This window comes from Dermochelys coriacea, chromosome 4, assembly GCF_009764565.3.
Source record: "Dermochelys coriacea isolate rDerCor1 chromosome 4, rDerCor1.pri.v4, whole genome shotgun sequence".
In the NCBI taxonomy this organism is placed as follows: domain Eukaryota; kingdom Metazoa; phylum Chordata; order Testudines; family Dermochelyidae; genus Dermochelys; species Dermochelys coriacea.
In genome coordinates, this window is record NC_050071.1 from 116,876,709 (window position 1) to 116,896,280 (window position 19,572).

At 39.8% G+C, this 19,572-nt stretch overlaps 1 long non-coding RNA gene across 2 annotated transcripts in view; it reads left to right on the top strand.

The window, feature by feature from the left end:
- Positions 1 to 19,572, top strand: part of LOC122459691 — a 36,450-nt gene that overhangs the window by 7,708 nt on the left and 9,170 nt on the right. Inside the window, exon 4 of one of the 2 annotated variants that reach the window (XR_006280536.1) lies at positions 16,706 to 16,805. This is a non-coding gene — a long non-coding RNA (uncharacterized LOC122459691). Of the gene's footprint in view, positions 1 to 4,489; positions 5,357 to 16,705; positions 16,806 to 19,572 lie in introns of those variants that run through there. The other variant, XR_006280535.1, reaches the window with a different exon arrangement.

The window sequence follows — 19,572 nt, forward strand, 5'->3', positions numbered from 1 at the left end:
ACAAGCATGAGTAGATGTGACCAATGGTTCATAGTACTTTGTGCTGGTAGAGATGGTGCTGCTTCAGACTCTTCACTATAATTAAATTTAAAATTCAGGATGGATCCTGCTCCTGCAACTTTAGAAAGCCCTTCTAGAGCTGACTTTGTTTTTGAATGTCTGAGATAAAGGTTATTGCTCTGTAGCAATTTGAAGTAGTCTGGAGAGAGGTATACTTACTGGGCAGTGTCCCTTTAATGATTTTAACTTCTTTAGCTATTGTTTTGTTTATATGACCTCTCTTTAGGTAACGTCATGATAACGTCAGTTACAATAGAGGTCTCATTTTAAAATGCTCCAAGACAAATAGTCCAAAATATTCCTTTCCTTCTGTGGCTTTTATGATGCATTCCACTGCAGATTGAGACTGAGGTGGTAGTCAACATACAGAATGTCCATTTAATTTCCTAGGCCTTAGAGCCAGTCTTTGTGAACTTGCCAGCTCTAGCGCTCTGCTTAGCAACTGCTTTGATTGTATCATCAGTTATGATACAGTATGTCTCATGCCAGGCATGGCAAAATGACATACAAGAGAATAGAAGACAAAGAACTGTTAGACAAATGAATTATCCTGTGACCAGGTAGTAGCATGGCTGGAGTTCAGGGGTGAAATCCTGCCCCAGTGAAGTCAATGGCGAAATTCCCAATGACCTCAGTGGGATCAAGATTTCATCCCCGATATTTAGGACCTTCTTCCAATTTCTTAAGAATTTGGATCACTCTTCTCCTTAGCTTTGCAAATGGGCAATTTTTCGCTGTCCTCTATCTCATTCTTTTTTATATCACCTCCTAAAATCTTCACTTATTGTAGTCAGGAAATTTTACTCTGATGGCTAAATGCCATCCAAGTGATAAGTGTTCAAAGTCTGCTTAGAAGGAAGCAGCTCAGAGGTACACCTTGGATGACAGATTTTTGGAATTTTACAAAGTAAAAGATTTGCAATTAAACAGCACAGCTCAGTAAATTGCTTAAAGTTTTTATTGAGTGGCTTTTTTTTTGGTTAATCTGCATTTATAACCCACAATATAGGCACCATACAGAAACACCTCTCTAATCTTTACAAAATTGTAATTAAAAAACCAAAGTGCAAAACCAATGCAATAGCCACAGATCCTTTGTTGTCCAGTATCTTCTCATTGTTATCTGGTGTTCCCCCGTCCGCTTTGTATCAATCTGCTGTCTCTCATTTTATATTTAAATTGTGTGCTCTTTAGGCCAGGAAGCATCTCTTTGTTATGTGTTGATATGGTGCTTAGCACAATACAGTCTTGATGCCTGATTGGGCTCCTAGCTGCTACCACAATATAAGTATGGTCAGACAGATCATAATAGTCCCATCTGGCCGTAAAATCTATCATTATAATAATGATATGAAAAGGAATTGAAAACACAGGAGTAACACTATACACCCAATTCTAATCTCAGAAAGAGCTATGTGAATTACCCTTGCATATGTATTCAAATTAAAGGTTGTTACAAGGAGGAGGGAGAAAAATTGTTCTCGTTAACCTCGGAAGATAGAACAAAAAGCAGTGGGCTTAAAATGCAATAAGGGAGGTTTAGGTTGAACATTAGGAAAAACTTCCTAACTGTCAGAGTGGTTAAGCACTGGAATAAATTGCCTAGGGAGGTTGTGGAATCTCTGTCACTGGAGATTTTTAAGAGCAGGTTAGACAAACACCTGTCAGGGATGGTTTAGATAATACTTAGTCCTACCATGAGTGCAGGGACTGGACTAGAAGACCTCTTGAGGTCCCTTCAAGTCCAATGATTCTATGAAATCATCCTCCAAGAACAGAATTGAGACTTTGTATTAGTATAATTAAGAAGAAGCATATACCAGATTTTATTATATCCAGTAATATGACTATTTACCAGGTACAATGGTGACTTAGCGACACAAAAGATACATATATTATTGTTATCCAACATATATGCCAACAGTGGCTCAGTCTATACTTTTTAGGATTGTGATCATTAACTGTTCTCCCAGGGAAGTTTGCAGATAGTGAGATCAAATTGGAGTGCTGTCACTTTGCAATACAGCGTCATTAAACCATGATACATTATCATCACTTTGCAATGCAGTGTCTTCCTCTTGTGTTGCAACATCAGAACACTGCAAAATATCATGATGGCACGAAGAAATGTTATGGCATTGCAACAAGTCAGCACAACATGTTGATGGTGACATTGCATGAGTTCTGAAAGTTATTTTGGGGCGTCTTTTAATATCTTGGCTAGGCAGCGCTAGCCAAAATGGGATGCATCCTTTAAAAAATGGGACGTGGCAATTTTACTTTATAGTGTCATGCAACTTAACTTCTCTCAAGACTGGGTCAGTCCAAAGTAGAACATAGTAATGTAATGACATGAGTTGCACCAAAAGGACCAATGTTCGGTGTCAAATTACACATTATGTTAGGCCTTAAGTTCTCTGAGGTTCAACATATCACCATTTTAAAATCATTTATGTGGATCATTGGATTTCCTGTTTCTAATCCCTACAAGCATTCTGGCAATCCTCATAACGAACAGAAACCACAGTCCTGTTCTCTACTGGAATCACAAATTGGAGAGGCCACTCAACCTACGGGCAAATTCCCTATTTGCACAGTTTGCGTCTGTCCACAGTAAGACAGTTTAAAAAATTGCTGGCATGGATTGTGATGAAGGTGCTCAGACACTGTGTGAAATGTGTCAGCAGTTACATCATCCCCTGGAGGTTCAAGACCAGTTCTGGTTTTGGGTGTTTGTAGTTAAAATAGGTCTCCAGAAATATTTTTGGAAGAATAACTCTGCTCCAAAAGCATTATTTGGCATTTTGCCTGTGCTACTGTACAGGGACAGATGGACAATGTTAGGGCTGTGCTTATATTCCCAATGGCTATAAATCCCTGAGAAGAATATGCTGATACAACAGAAACATTACAGATTTCATTAAATGTATACGTTATTAACATGATCATTTTCAGTTCTATCGTTTAGGTTAACAGTAAATATCAATTAGCAAGAGAAACAATAAATTAGTGGTAGATGTCTCAACACTGAACTTTCACGTGACTCTACATTAGGGCTGGATCGTCAAGGAGCTCAGATGTGCTACTGGAGATCTAGGAGAACACAACTCCTTCTGCATACGTTCAAAATTATTTTTAGAAATGCAATGAAGTATTTGGAAAATAATTCTAAGTTTTTGTAATGCAGAATTGAAAGCCTAAGGGTGAGAGTTTAAAAAGTACCTAAGTGATTTAGGAACGGGGGGGGTCTCCTTAAAAGTCAGTGAGACTTTTACTCTTAAATTACTTAGGAACTTTTGAAGCCATTCCCCCCTCTAAATCCTTCATTTATTGCTTAAATTATAGCTCTGCTCTAAGAATTAGCTTTGCAAAATTGGTATTGTGGTGTCCACATTTATTTTCTCTTGTAATCTCCAGATGAAATCTACTTTTTGTACAAGTTAAAAGATACTTTTTATTTTAACCACTTGCAAATTCATACAGAAATCTGAAAGTCATTGTGGGCTCACTTTGGCTCATGAATCACTAAAAATAAAGGTTCTGCAATTAGAACTTGCTTAACAGTTTTGTTGATGCACAATCCAGAATATAATATAATCCATCCCATATTTCCCCATTTATTTATTTTAGCTTGAAATAATAATTAAAATATATCAAGGGAATGAACACTTCTGCTTATGCAGGCACAGACATAACTGAGTGGAACCCATAAGTAATTTTGATTGACAGCTGGATCACCTTACTATAAAGAGGTAATTTTGAATTGTAGCCTTCACATAAATATTTTGATGTGTTATAAGTGAGGTGCACTAATTATTCTGGAGCAGTTGAAGGGAGAAATAATCTGGCTATGTTTGAACGCCATTGCTTTTTATAGTTCTTGCTGTGTTCTGCTACCACGATGAATTGTAAGGTGAACTTTGTTTTTGTGATCAAATATTGCTGTTCAAGAGTGTGCCTATAATAAATGAATTAGAAACGGATATTATATGCTGTGCTTATATCAACTGGTTTCTCTTCCAAGAAAGAAATAAGTCCTTCCTGGAATCCAGATCTTTCTGACAGTTCAGAAACTGTGACAGTGCTTACCTACCTCACAGGGCTATGGTGAATAATAATTAGTGAATTAATTTATGTTTCTAGAATGCTTGGAACAATAAATATATAGTAAATTCTTTGGGTCAGGAACTGTCGCTTGTTTCTGTGTTTGTACAGCACCTAGCACAATGGGGTCATTGTCCATGATTGGGGCTGCTTGACACTACTGCAGTATAAGTAATAACAATAGTTAGTAAATAGTATTTGTTAGCAATAATTTTGTCATGGACCAAAGCGAAGTTGCTAAGCTCATGGTCCTGTAAATGATATAACAGATGGAGAAATAGTCTTTTTACTGCTAATTAATCTATCTGTTTCAACGTTTATATAGTGTCCATCACAGCAGTACAAGAATGTCTCCAGGGTATAGGAGTGCCAAAGAGCATTTAAGATACAAACTTTCAGGATCTAAGACCCAAACCTCACACTGTGATGAAGCCATCTATTTCAGTTAAGATTTTCTCCAGAAGCTATCTGCAAGATGAACAATAAGCCTATGAAAACAAAGGTACTGACACTTTTCAAATAGGCTACAAAAGAGATTTTTTGCATCTTTTAAATGGACTAGTGTGATCTAACTGTCCACAGGAACTGGCAGCCTGATAGAAGTAGTGTAGTGCTTATGCAGAGTCTGAGAGTAGGCACGACCCAGAAAGTGTCTCTGATTAATGGGGTGAATACTAGAGCTAACAATTAACTTTTCATTCAGTCTCCCCTGGAAGGTTGGCTAGTTCTCTGTATCCTTAAAAATGAAATATTTATCACAAACAATAGCAGAAATATTTTTCAGGATGAGGAGAGATGGAAATGTCATGCACATTTCTTGTCAGCTTGCAGTAATCATAAACTATGATCAGGGGAGAGGGGGCATTTTAATGAGACCTCTTCATTTCTTTTTTTGGTGACAATAATTAATACTTCTGTTGCTTAAAAATACTCCTTCACCAACTCTTACTCAGTACTGGTTGGAAACTGGTAACTATAAGGGTTGGAATTAATTTGAATTATGCCTGGGATGAATTTGGCCCACGATGTTGCAAAAGACAAAATTCTGGCTTTTATAATTTGTGAAAGCTGCAGCCTTTCTCTGTGCCTTGCAAGTAGACTGGCATATGTATGATTCTAGAGAACATTACCGCAGAATCAGGCAGACACTGGAATGGTTCAGGATGGATACGGTAACAGCTTGTGGCAGGATGGCTGAATACTGGACACCTGGTAAAATTACTTGTATTCAAGCAAGTTCAACAGCAATCAATCAGAACTATGCAGTACAAACATTCAAATTAACATCAAGTTGACTGAACTCCTGTTAAAAAGAAATACTGAGTAGTTGGATTCTTATCTATAAGGCTTTAGGGTTCACACTAGGAGGGGTGACAGACACACCCCTACCCCCCATACACACATGGGGAGAGGTGACACACACACGTTCCCATACACCTATGGATATTAAAAAGAATAACTGAATTAATTTGTGGAAAACTATACATGTATAATTAAAATTTATAAAAAGAACTTTTCTACATGTCCACATTTTTCTTGCATTTCCTTTTGTTTTATACCCTGACTACAGCAATTCTACAATATTATCCAGTGGAGACGTTATTTTAGGATCTTTATATTGTCCTATTAAAAGCTTCCCCCCGCCTCATTATGAAATACTATGACTAGAGAATTTTTCATATTGGCAGCCAAAAGCACTTGCTCTCAAGTGACATGTTCAAGAAACTTCTGAAGGGGCACAAACTGTTGAAGCACAGATTTTTCTCCAGTATAGTACTTCCTACAGAGTAGTTGCATAGAGATACAGCAATTTAATGTGCCATCGTCTGTTTTTTAAAGAAATGTCACCTTAAATTTATTAATATTAATGCGGTATGGTGCATTTTTTATTTCCAAATGTCCTGTTTTGTCATCAGTATCATGCCCTCCATACTTTAATTAGAATTTAGCCAATCCGTCAAAATACTTTGGATGCTCATAAACAGGAGCTGTTTGCAGTACACATGCAACAGAATAAAATAGCAGCATGTTTATTTTAAAATGCAGACACATCATATCATGAAGCCATGCACTCCAAAATGCTAAATGAATGTACATACAGGGACATCACAATATCATTTATTATTGTGGTGTGATTCATTGAGTTACTTAATGACTTAGGGCCAAAGTCTGCAGTCGTTAATGGAGCAAGACTCCCATTAAAGCAATGGGAGCCTTGCTTGATTAGGGATTATGGCATTTGTACCTTAAAAAAAGAATAAAACTTTTCATTAGGTCCAATTCTTCTGCTCAGCAGAAGCAGAAGTGGCTTGACCAAAGTGACTTCTGTAACCCTTCAGGAAACAAACAAGAGGGTTTTAATCTTTAATCACAGAGCATACATGGACATACGCATTTGAGAGGCATCATGATATTAGTATTACTTTCATAACACACTAACCTAAATGTGTCCCTCAATTTTAGGAGCATGAATACTTATTTATTTATTTATTTATTTATTTATTTTCATCTGATGTTTTCCCTTATAGAACAAATGACAGAAGGGCACAGCACAGAATTCAGACATTTCCTCTAATATCGGATTTAAAAATGCAGTAAAACCTCTCAGAAATTGCATTGTTAATGGACCAATATTTCCCTCTAGTGGTCATCTAAAAGCAATGCCCACCAACGTTAATAAATCATACCATCATACTTTACAATGGTGCCTTAGGGTCAAATTCAATTTTAATAAAATCTTCTGTTAGACTTCTGTGGCTGAAGTGCATTCATGGTCCCACAGGTTGCCATATTTGGGGTCAATCACCATATTTGGGGTTGGGAAGGAATTTTCCTCCAGGACAGATTGGAAGAGGCCCTGGAGGTTTTTTTACCTTCCTCTATAGCATGGTGCACAGGTCACTTGCTGGAGGATTCTCTGCTCCTTGACGTCTTTAAACCATGATTTGAGGACTTCAATAGCTCAGACATAGGTGAGAGGTTTATCGCAGAAGTGGGTGGGTGAGATTTTATGGCCTGCATTGTGCAGCAGGTCAGACTAGATGATCATAATGGTCCCTTCTGACCTTAATATCTATGAAATACCAATTTTTAACTTGGTTGAGGATATTTGCAAAACCCTGGACAGTGCACCCACCTGAAATATTATTCATTGAATCTGTCCCTGAGTGTGCAATCCTATCCCCCCAGTGGTAGCTGCAGAAGGCCAGAACACAGTAGATTCACTGCACAGGAGCAGGGTGACTGGCTGTGCAGAGGCTACTCTAGAGGGCCCACAGGCTCTTGTGCACTGAAAAAGAACCAGGACTCTATAATTAGTCTAGTCAGCTCTGAATTTAAACATTGAAGGGTCAAATGTCTTCTAGGACCCTTTAAACAGACCCATACCATCAAGTACTAACACCTTGACATCACTACCTCCTACTTAGCGAATGAGGCTGAAGTTAGGTTGGTCCCCTCAGTCGGGCATGCAAGTACAATCCTGCTGCCCCTGCCTCATACAATAAGGATAACAACATTTCATTACCCGTGCACTCAATATGAAAGTGAATTTTAACCCGAAACAGCCAAAACTGATCACTTTGGCAACACAGGTCTGTCTGATCCCCTAGTCAGAGAAGGTGTGTCTATGCAAATACAGTCTGCTCCTGAGGTCTTTTCCCTCCAGTTCATCATTAAAGGTCAGGAGAGAGCTCATTCAGACCCAGCTTACACTCCCATTTGAGAAGTTGTTTTGCATGTGAAAACTGTTAGATGGATTGACAGCTGTCTGAAGCAGTGTGTCGGTGACTGTGCAAAAGGGAGAAGAAAGTGGTGTTGTGTATTGGATGTGACCCAGAGAAGGAGGTCTGAGTTGTGTGTGGAGGAACTGGATGAATGGAACGAGCAGTGGAGTGTGTGTGTGTGCGTGCGCGTGCACACGCAAGTGTGAGTGCCTTGGTGAAGGAAGTAGGTAACTGGTGGATGCTCCTTGGATGAATAGGATGTGTGTGTGTGTGGTACAGGTGAGTGGAGTGGTTGAGTGAAAATGGTTTGGGTGAGATGAGACTTTGGAATATAAAAGACTGGGGGGTTTTGATCAGACAGTGTTGAAAATATTTTTCAGGCTTTTGTATGTGTGTAACTAGAAATCAAGCATGTTTAGACTGCTCCTCTTCTGATGATAGCCCCTTGGTATTTAAAATAATGTATTTTGCTATTGGACTGATGTTGTCAGACACTACTGTATTATGCTGTAGAAGAGTCTTCCAGGGGAAGAAATGGAAGCCACACTGTATAAGAAATTGAAAATTAGACAAGACAAAATCTTTCAAAATTAATTCCAAAGAGAGGGGTCCAAGCCTTAAAGTTTGGTTCTGAATCTGTTAGGGGTCTTCACACTGAGGTTTTAGTCCAAAAGAGTCTAGTGGTTGGGATTATTTGCAAAGGTCACCAAACAGGATCCAGACTTCACCAGATGCTCAGATGCAGGGTTTTAGCCCAAGCCCACATTTACATTATATGTTGTAGAGAGCAATAGTGCACTGTCAGGGGGATGGAGTAGATAACCACTTGATTCTATGGTTTACTGATTTAGTTGACATTTTATATATTTTCTCTTAGCTATCATAATTAAAAGCCACCTTATGTGAAACGCTGCTATACACTTGCTTCATAGACCATTGGCTAGACTGAGACCTCTAAACCGTAATTTGTGTCTGTTCCTCTTACTCAAATATAAAACCCCATAAATCTGTCTTCTTTAATGCAGTCAATGAACTTGCTCCACTTAACACTGTGCATGCTTTCACGTACTTTGAGAAGCACAGTGATGAACCTGAAATTAGGAAGTGATCATCATCTTGAAAAGCACTGACACTTCTGACTGGTTCAATGTAAATTTAGGAAAATTGACCATGTTTTTATAGGGCCTAATCTTGGTAACACTGAAGTCAGTAAAATGAGGATTTGGCCCATAGACACTTTCTATGGTCTGTTAATTCTCAGATTTATGCTTCAGTCATTGCCTGTAGTGCTGGGAATCCTTGTTTTGTTTTCTACCACTTATTTCCTTTTATTCCACTTTCTACATCCTTTTTATATCACTAAATGCAGTTTATAGTTTGTCTTCACATTAAAAGCCCTGTTCCGTTCAGTATAGCAAGGGAACTGCTAGAAAGCATTGATGTGGAATACTGTTAATTTAAAAGACAATGGAATTATAATAATTATTGTCTGTAGTAAGGCACTACCTACACATAATGGGCATTTCAGCAAATTGAGTATCTCTTTATATGGCTGTAAATGTAATATCTTCGATCCTTCCTGTGATGTATGTTTGTAACAGTCACAACCGGGGCTTCAGTTCAGCCGGAGCTGTCCGGAATAGAGCACTGGTAAATATGTTCAAGTCCCCTGAAGTTTTTATAGCTTGGGGGGGGGGGGATGAGAGGTGTGCAGGGTCTGAGAGATACTCTTTAAGAATTTAAACCCTGATCACAACCAAGGAGAAATTTAGCCTTTCTGCTTTTTTTTCCCTATGCAACCTAATTATAACTAATTTACTTTTTGAAAGGCCTCTCTTCTTTATGTGGTACAACTGTTTGTCACCCTACAGTAAATTCTATTATAAGGCATTTTTCTGTGACTCTGTTCCACTTTTTAGATTTGCAAGAGAAAAGATATATACAGTATATATCTAACACGGGAAAAACAAAGCAAAAGAATGTAGAAATATGTAGCCATCTGGCTGCTTGTCCACTTTAACACAGGTTATAAGGGTCACTGAGACCCCTCAGAGTGCTGTTGATACCAAACTCTGACAGGAAACACTTTATCTGATCCCAACAGTATACAGATAAATGCACTCAGAGGTGTGTTACATCTTCACATATGGTAGCTGGTGACAAACCAAAGGAAACCTCTAGCTATTTCAAAATGCTCTTTTCACTGGAAACATGGTTACTATCACTTTGTGATTGCCTGTGTGCTGTGGCCTAGAGATGGCAAGAATCCTCCAGCCTCCTTCTCCTTTCCGTTTGTTAGTTGGGGTAAAAGATGAGTAAAATATAAAGCATGGATACATCATTATACAAATTACACAACAACCATAAATCAAAGTGTGATAAAACTTGTTTGATAATGGCGTTCCTACTCTGACATCAACTAGATGCCAAATTAAGCACAAGCTAAAAAACAGAAGTATAGATACGGCAGAAGCTGCAGGAAGAGCTAACCACCCTGGGTAGAATCTCATCAAAGATCCTAGGCACATACTGAGGGTGGCTTGCCCCTGCCTTTGCTTACATCACCATAGTTACAGTTCTATTGTTAGTGCCCTAGTTTGATCAGAACTAGCACGGGTAAATGTAATGCAAATGCAAAACGTACTCTGTCTTCATCTAACAAATCAACATAAGTCACTAATAACTAGGGCCCTACCAAATTCATGTCCATGAAAAACATGTCATGGACTGTGAAATCTGGTCTTTTGTGTGCTTTTACCCTATACTTTACAGATTTCATGGGAGAGACCAGTGTTTCTCAAATTGACCCAAAAGGGAGTTGCAGGGGGGGTCACAAGTTTATTTTAGGGGTGTTGCGGTATTACCACCCTTACTTCTGTGCTGCCTTCAGAGCTGGGTGGCCAGAGAGGGGCGGCTGTTGGCAATACGACACCATGCCACCCTTTACTTCCACTCTGCTGCCTTCAGAGCTGGCCAGCTGGAGAGTGGCAGCTGCCGACTTAGGGCCCCACTCTGTAGGCAGCACAGGAGTAAGATTGGCAATACCGTACCATGGCATCTTGACTTCTGCACCATATTTACTTCTGCGCTGGTGGTGGTGCTGCCTTCAGAGGTAGGCTCCCAGCCAACAGCCACTGCTTTCCAGCTGCAGTGCAGAAGTAAGGGTAGCAGTACCGCAAACCCCCCCCCCCCCCGCTACAATAACCTTGCACCCCCTGCTCACAACTCCTTTTTGGGTCAGGACCCCTACAATTATAACACGGTGAAATTTCAGATTTAAGTAGCTGAAATCATGAAATTTATTACTTTTACAGTCCTATGACCAAAATGGACCATGAATTTGGTAGGGTTCTACTAATAACCTTTCTCAGTTTCACAGTTTCCACCAATAAAATCTAATCTTTTGTAAAAACGTGCACAATTTTTAAAATAGCTGTAAAATGTCATGATAATGAATGTATGCAGGGTTGTTGTAGCCATGTCAGTCCTAGGATATTAGAGAGACAAGGAGGGTGAGGTAAAATTTTTTATTGGACCAACTTCTGTTGGTGAGCGAGACAAGCTCTTTGTAGCTCAGAAGCTTGTTTCTATCACCAATAGAAGTTGGTCCAATAAAAGATATTACCTCACCCACCTTGTCTCATGCAAATGAATACACACTTTGAGTGAGTCAGAAATTTGCAAACCATTGACAAGTAAATGAAACACAACAAAATCTGTTCAGAAATTACTTTGTTTCTGCAACAACTCTATGGCATTTTTCAGAACAGTCATACATTTTATCTTCTTCTTTGTCTTACTTATTATTTGCATTACTATAGCTCCTAGGAGCCCAGCCATGGATCAGTACACCTTTGTACCAGGGCCTGTACAAACACAGAACAAAAAGACAGTTCCTGCCCTGAGAAACTTACAATCTAAGTATAAGGCAAGAGACAACAGATTGATACAGCTAAGCAGAGGGTTACAAGGGACCAATAAAGCTGTATTGGTCAGCGTGATAGGCACTAATGTCAGCAAATTTCTATGCACTAACTGCTGAGTGGATAGAGTGGTTTCATTAATCTACTGGATGAAGTCTAAGTTTAATGGAGCTATAGATGTTGACAATGCATCTTGACTTGTTTCAATGTGCACAAATGAAGATAATTTGCATGCAGACTGGGACAAATTCACAGGTGACATAAAAAGTAGTGTGGGTTACCCATTGGAGGTCAGCGTAAGCCCATGTACAGTGGTTACCATGACAATAATTTTGCTGTCAGTTACCACAGGGGAATATGTAAGGTATTGTTATTATTTATTGTTCCCAGAGACCCCAGCCAGGCTAAGGCCCCTAAACACATATAAAAAGAAGGTCCCTGCTCCAAAAAGCTTGTAAGTGACATATAAAGATTGTGGGTAGAGAGGCGGGGAGAGGATACTATCAAATATTTAAAATTCATATATAGATATAGAGATTTGCTTTCTGTTTATAATTATAAATGGGTTCAATGTCAACTATCACCATCTACCTCTTTAGCCATCATTAACTGTTTGATTTCATGTAAGTGCAGCAGCAGAGGTGGGTCTTGAGCCGAGATGTAGAGGAGTGAGGAGTGGCCTGATGGATCAGTTCAAGGAGGGCGTCTTATATGTAAGGGGCAGTTAGGGTTGCCAATTTTGGTTGGATGTATTCCTGGAAGTTTCATCACATGACATAGTCTTTAATTAAAGATTAATGTTTAATTTTTGGAGACTCCAGGACAATCCTGGAGGGTTGGCAGCCCTAGGGGCAGTGTGGAAGAAGGTAAAGGCATATTTATTTGAGAAACTGACAAAAATGGGCAAATGAAGCTGGTATCATGAGGAAGATGAAATGTTACAAGAATGTGTAAGCGGAGTGGGGTGCAGTCACTTCCCTAATTGCAATGGCTCAGATATCACTGTTTTGTAAATGTTAGTAAAAGCTGACTTTATAATGGCAGCCACTGTAAGCAAGTTGGCATGCTGTGGATGAAAAAGATATAGGGTTGCCAACTCTTCTGGTTTCACCAGAAGTCTCCTGGAATCGGGCTCTATCTTCCAGAGGCTACTGAAGCCATAACGGGAGATTTTAGGCACTAAAAGTCCAGCGGTGCAGCAGGGCTAAGGCAGGCTTCCTGCCTGCCCTGGCCTTGTGCTACTCCTAGAAGTGGCCTAGAGCAGGGTGGCGGGGACCAGGGGTCTCCACATGCTGCCCCTGCCCCAATTCTGCAGCTCCCATTGGCCGTGAACTGCAGCCAGTGGGAGCTGCGGTTGTGGTGCCTGCAGGCAGGAGCAGCGTACGGAGCCCCCTGCACCCCCCCAGGGGCTTCTGGGGTGTGCTGGCTGCTTCTGGGAGTGGCATGCAGAGGGGGCAGACACTGCACAGAGCTCAGGGGCTCCGCTTACCTCAGGTGGCTCTTGGTCAGTGGTGCAGCTGGGCTAAGGCAGGCTCCACCTCCGCAGCTCCCGTTGGCCACAGTTCCTGGCCAATGGGAGCTGCAGAGTCAGCACTTGAGGCGCAGGCAGTGCGCAGAGATCCCTGGCCTCCTAGGGGCCACAGGGATGTGCCGGCCGCTTACGGGAGCGGAGTGGGGCCAGAGCAGGTAGGAAGCCTGCCTTAGCCCCGATGCCACCAACCGGGAGCCACCCAAGAAAAGGGCTGCCCGGCCAGCAGCCCACACCCGTCACTCCCTCCCACATCCCTGCCCCAGCCCTGAGCCCCCTCCTGCACCCTAACTCCCTCCCAGAACCCACACCCCCTCCTGCACTCCAACGCCTTGCCCCAGTCCAGAGACCCCTTCTGCACCCAAACTCCCTCCCAAAGCTTGCACCCCACACCCCCTCCTGCATCCCAACCCCCTGCCCCAGGCTCAGCCTGGAGCCCTGTCCCATACTCTGAACCCCTCAGCCCTAGCCCAGAGCCCACACCCACTCCATCACCCCAATCCCCTGCCCCAGCCCAATGAAAGTGAGTGAGGGTGGGGGACAGCGAGCAATGGAGGGACGGGGGATGGAGGGAGAGGGGAGGGGCCTCACAGAAGAGAGGGGCAGGGGCAGGGCAGGGGTTTTTGGGTTTGTGCGATTAGATAGTTGGCAACCCTAAAGATGAGGGTAGCAGGAAAAGTGGGGGATGTCAAAAGGCACAAGATGGAGTGAGGCCTACATCCCATCTATATCTTGTACCCTATCATCATGTAAATTAACCAATTAGGGTTATATAGGGATTAAGGCTGACCTGAAATGAGGACTTTGTAATTGTGCAAATTGATCTGATTTTATTAGTCAAACACAATTAAAGAAGGGAGAGCTGTTTGGCTGAAGAATTATTTATAGGGAGAAAAGCTCCATGGAACTTTGGTAGTATACACACAATTGAAACCAAAAGGGTTTGTGCTCCTAACTTCCTTTTGAAAATCCTGTCATGTGATAACTGTTTGTAAATGGTGACTCTTTCAGCGGTGAGCCTAGTATATTAATTTGCCTTCCAGGAGAATATATATATATATATATATATATATATATATATATAACTGAAAGTGAGAGACAACCAAACAAGGCCCTTGTCAGTTGTGGATTGCTTGGAAAGATAAAAGGGCAGAAAAAATCCCAACTGCAACATCCCTTTGGGAAATATTAACAAACATCCATTAGCAGGCATTATTAGTCCATGGGATCAGGCACTAGTCTTGGAGTTAGGGGGCCTGGATTCTAAACCAGGCTCTGCAGCTGATCTGCGGTGTGACCTTAAGGCAAGTCACTTCACTTCTATTTCCCCTTCCATTCTTTGTTTTATCTATTTAGAATGTAAAATCTTCAGGGCAGGGATTATCTTTCGCTGTGTTTGTACAGTGTCTAGCACAATGGGGCTCTGATCTCAGCTGGGGCCTGTAGGCACTACTACAATACAAATAATAAATAACCACTCCCCGTCTCCACCCCTACCCACCTCCTTCCTCCTGAAAGAGTTATTGCTAATCCAATGGATTAAAGCCAGCATTAACAAGTCTACAAATAGATCAGAACCAGAAACAGGTACTACAGAGAAAGTAGACTTGTAAAGAGATGAGCCAGGGAAGTATGTTAATGATTTGAAAATTGTCTTTAAGAGGAAAAATTACAATAAAAGCTTGAACAATTGGGAAGTAACAAAGAGCATGTGAAAATAGCTTTAGATACAAAAGTAAGTAATAGGCTACTTGGAAAGTTTGAATGAATACTGTGTAAATCTTTATGTTCCAATAATGTGCCTCTAAGAGTGCTAATGGAAATAGCTAAATGAATCACTGGCAATTTTTTTTGTATAATTGTATAGAACACAGGGAAATGCCAGCGGGATGGAGAGAAGTGAATGTGCTGCTGATTTTCAAAAAAGTAAAGAAAAATGTTAGTGTTAATTACCACCAAGTGAATTTATTCTCCATGACTAGTTTGAAAGTTGAAAATGCCAAGGAAGGAGTATTTAGAATGGTGCAATGGGGTGTCATTTGGAGTAATTGGATGGAGAAAATTTAGGCTGTATATCAATAAACGCTTCCTGGCATTCTGATCTATTCAACAGCAGGAGGTATAGAAGTTGCATCACTTGGGGATATTAATTTTAAAGAAGAACTACAAAATGTACAATGGGGAAATCCTACACTGGTAGGGAGAGGAGGCAGATGAATTTAAAGGTCTTTTCCATTTCTAATTTCTCTGGTTCTTTGATAAGATATATCTTTTTTAAAAATAAATTAGATTTAACAATCAAGGCAATGTATGTCAGATACATAAAACTCTTTGGGAAATAGGCAATCTTTTTTTCTTGGGATAAGTACAAATGTAATTTAAGAAAATTAAATTTGGAAAAATGTAATTCAAGTAACCCATCCAATAATCTGGGTGGACACACAAAGAAACATAGGCACAAAATTGGAGACATTGCTGATTGCATTCAGACTGTACCCATTCAGACATCTAACCCTCATTTGGTGCAACCATCATTCAGACAATTATGTATATGCAGTTTATGGCTGCAGTCACTATATAAATGGATGCAATTGCGGTTGCCATCTTTGCATATAATTCTACAGTTTATTACAATTAATTGTGTACCTGCAATATTGGAGGGTGGGTTGAGCCCCCTCCCTCCCTAAAGCTTATTAATTATATAGCAGGCTTGGTAATAATATGTATAACCAAAGGGGAGCAATCAGACACATCTACTAGAGTTGTGTGTTTCTGTTGAAATGGGAAGGAAAAGGAGAAAAGCAGCAGATTAGAACAACGCTGTTTCTGTGAAAAGTTACAGTGTGTTAAGGGTGCTGTTCATAACCAGCCATGCCTGCCTGATGATTTGATTAAACAAAATCTTTTCTAACTGAGGTAGCCAAGATCCCAATCATCTCTTGTTAAAAAGGCATAAAATGAAGGTTAGCATGAAGCCAGCAGGGCTCGTGTGATGGATTCTCTTGGCTCATCTTGAAGTGCTCCAGTGAGGTCTGGATTGTTTTGCACTGTTCAGGATAATTTCTTTTGCCACTCATGGAAGTCTCAGTGATTTAAAAATAATAATAGCACAAATAGAACACATGACCTCTAACCCATTCCTCTTTGATTAAGTCTCATTTTATAGCAAAACTATGACTAATGTCTCTTTCTTTGCCTTCAAGAAACTATCATATAATCTGTCTATTATTCTTAATATCCTCTTGCCCCAATAAGACATGTCTGTTTTGTTTGGATTCCCCTGAATGGGGTGAATATTATATCTATAACCTACTGGAAAGCATTTCTGCTTAGACATATTGGCAGTGCTAATTTTGTTTTTACAGGTGTTTGTACTTGGAAAGGGGTTAGCCACAGTCTTGAAGGCTCTACCGCACTGGTACATCAGAGGAGCACAGTGTGCTGTGGGTCCTGGAGCTGTTAACGGTAGGCAGGGAGAGAAGGCTAAATTAATCATTTATGCTTTATTTATACTTTCTCCTACTTGTGGAGCTGGTCAAGCGGATGCCAGTTTTCCTCAGTTAAGGGTTGTGTGTGTGACATGATGTTTGATAACTGGCAAAATATAATCACAAAATGTTACATTATAAACCAGAAAGAAGGAAATATACAGAAATTACTAGCAAGCAGAGCTGCTTCCCTATTTCTGTCGGCTCTATTGGCTGTGAGTTAAAAGTTTTTGGCTGGAAGAATCTTTTGAATTAAATGAAAATGACCAGTACCAATATTTTTGTTCTTTTTATCTTTGTCAGAGGGCTCATTTTTTAAAATTTTGTAAACTCATTTTGTTTACAAGTGGATTCTTGTGAGCAACCCACAGCAGATTCTTGTAAGATTCTGGAGTGGAACAATGTTTATTTCCCCGAATCAAGCTGAAAAGCAGAGCAAAAATAGACAAAACCAGATTGTTTTAAAAGCAAAGTGTCTAATTTTTTTCAGATCAGCTAAGCCCCGTCCAGAAAAGCAACCATATGCAGCAAAGCACTTAATCACACACAACTTTAAGCATGAGCTTAAGTTCCATAAAAGTCAATGGGATTTAAGCATTTGCTCAGTGCTTTGCTGAATAGGAAGGGACTTGAACACATGCTTAAGTGCTTTACTGGATTGGATCCCCAGGGATGAGACATCCTTCTGAAACAAACTATGCTCAAGATGAGCTGAAATCACCAGACAAGCTGTTCATGCTGAAAGAATTAATGAAGCATTATGTGGAAAAGCAGATAGGCATCAGTCTATCTTGAGTGCACTCACAGCTAGGATTTTAATTGCATATAAGAGTTGATCATTTGGAATGGTTGAAAGAGCAGGGAACCAAATTGAAGCAGTGAAAGGCTCAATCATAACATCAGATGCAAAAGTGGAACAAACATTTTAGTATGTACTGGTACATGTCTATCACTTTTCTCTTCAGCCGGGGCTAATCTGTAGTAGATTTGTGAGTAGTGGCTGAAAGGCCTAACCAATTTTTTGATTTCAGTATCCATAGGCAATGTACAAATACTTAATTAAAGACAGTCACTGAAAAGTTTGCATTATGATCGGACAATAGAGGCAAGGGGTGGGGGAATACAACAACATACAAGCAAAAGATGGGAAACTGAGTCACAGAGAAGTTAAGGGATTTGCCCAAAGCCACATGGAAGTCCATGGCAGAGCTGGAATTCAACATGGGCCTCCTGAGTTCTGCTGAGTCCTTAACCATAAGACAATCCTTCCTTCCTAGAAGATCATAGGGCCTAATTCTGATTTCACTTAATGACAGTGCTAATCAGGAATAACTTGTTTGTAGTCAATGGAGCTACACCACTGCACAACTAGTGGTATCAATGTAAAACCCAGAGTATTTAAATATGTGGACTGGCTGGCAAAATGATTGCAGATGTAGTGTTAATGGGGTTCTAGAGCTGGGCAAAATTGTTTCAGTGAACGGTAAATTCACAAAAAATGCATATTCTGGGGCTGAAACTATTAGCAAATTCAGGTCCAGTTTGGCAAATAGTTTTGGACTAAAAGATTTTTTTTTTAATTTGAAATGGTTTGCTTCAGCCATTTTGAAATTGCATGTTTAGACTTTTCATTTCCAAATGGTTCATTTTAACCATTCTGTTAAACCATTTCCACTTTTTATTTTGAAATGATATTTTGTTTAAAAATTTCATTAAAGTTTTGGGGGTTTTTTTGAATGGGTGAAAAACACCTGAAATGAACCAAACAAACAAAAAGTGGTTTTAGGTCAAATAAAACATTTTGTTCAACCCCAAATATTTTGTGATTGGTTGTTTTGTTTTGGTGAGAAAAAAAATTAGTTTTGATTTGGCCCCCAAATTGCAAAATCAGTTATCTCTTCAGCTCTATGATAGTCCCTTTTCTGGCTGGAAGTAGCACATCCTAATTTGTGTTTACTATGATTGCACGCACAGTCTGAGTTGCTGCATGTAGAATGATCTGTTAGATACCTTCCTAATTATCTGTATACAAATGCGTGTCTACTTGCACAAACATTGCCATGCAAATCAGGACTAAATGCTCATGTCTCCATAAATGTTTGATAGACAAAAATGTGGCTCTACTTTGATATAAAAATCAAGACCTTGAGTTCTATTCCCAGATCTGCTGTTTACCTCTCCATATGGTGTTCAATAGGCCACTTAACCTCTTGATGAAGCTGTAGTAAAATAATATATATTTACATACCTCACAGGGGTATTATGAGAATTAATTAGCTAGTATTTTCAAACATTTTCAAACTGGAAAATCATATAAAAGTACTAACATATTATTTTAGGATGACTGATGGCCTGGTCAATTATGTGTATACTGAGAACATTTTATAGTTCACTTTCAGAAGTGATGTGTTCTGCAAAAGTTTAATAACAGAATAGCAAGAGAGGGGGAATGTCAAGAACACTTCTAACCACTCAATATCTTGAAGGACATAAAGAATAATAATACAAAAATGAATCCTCAGTGTAATGTCATAAAGACTTCAAATTGAAAGAAAGATCAGATTTTCAGAGCTTTCAAAATATAGAAGTGTTTCAACGGAAGTATACCTCAGGCTTTCAGGGATGAAATGATGCCATGCACTTTACTACACACTCCTAAAAGCACAAAATATATGTTCTCAGGCAAATTTACTTAATTTTCCATTCCCTGAATTCTTACTTTTCCACTACTGGAAACATCCTTG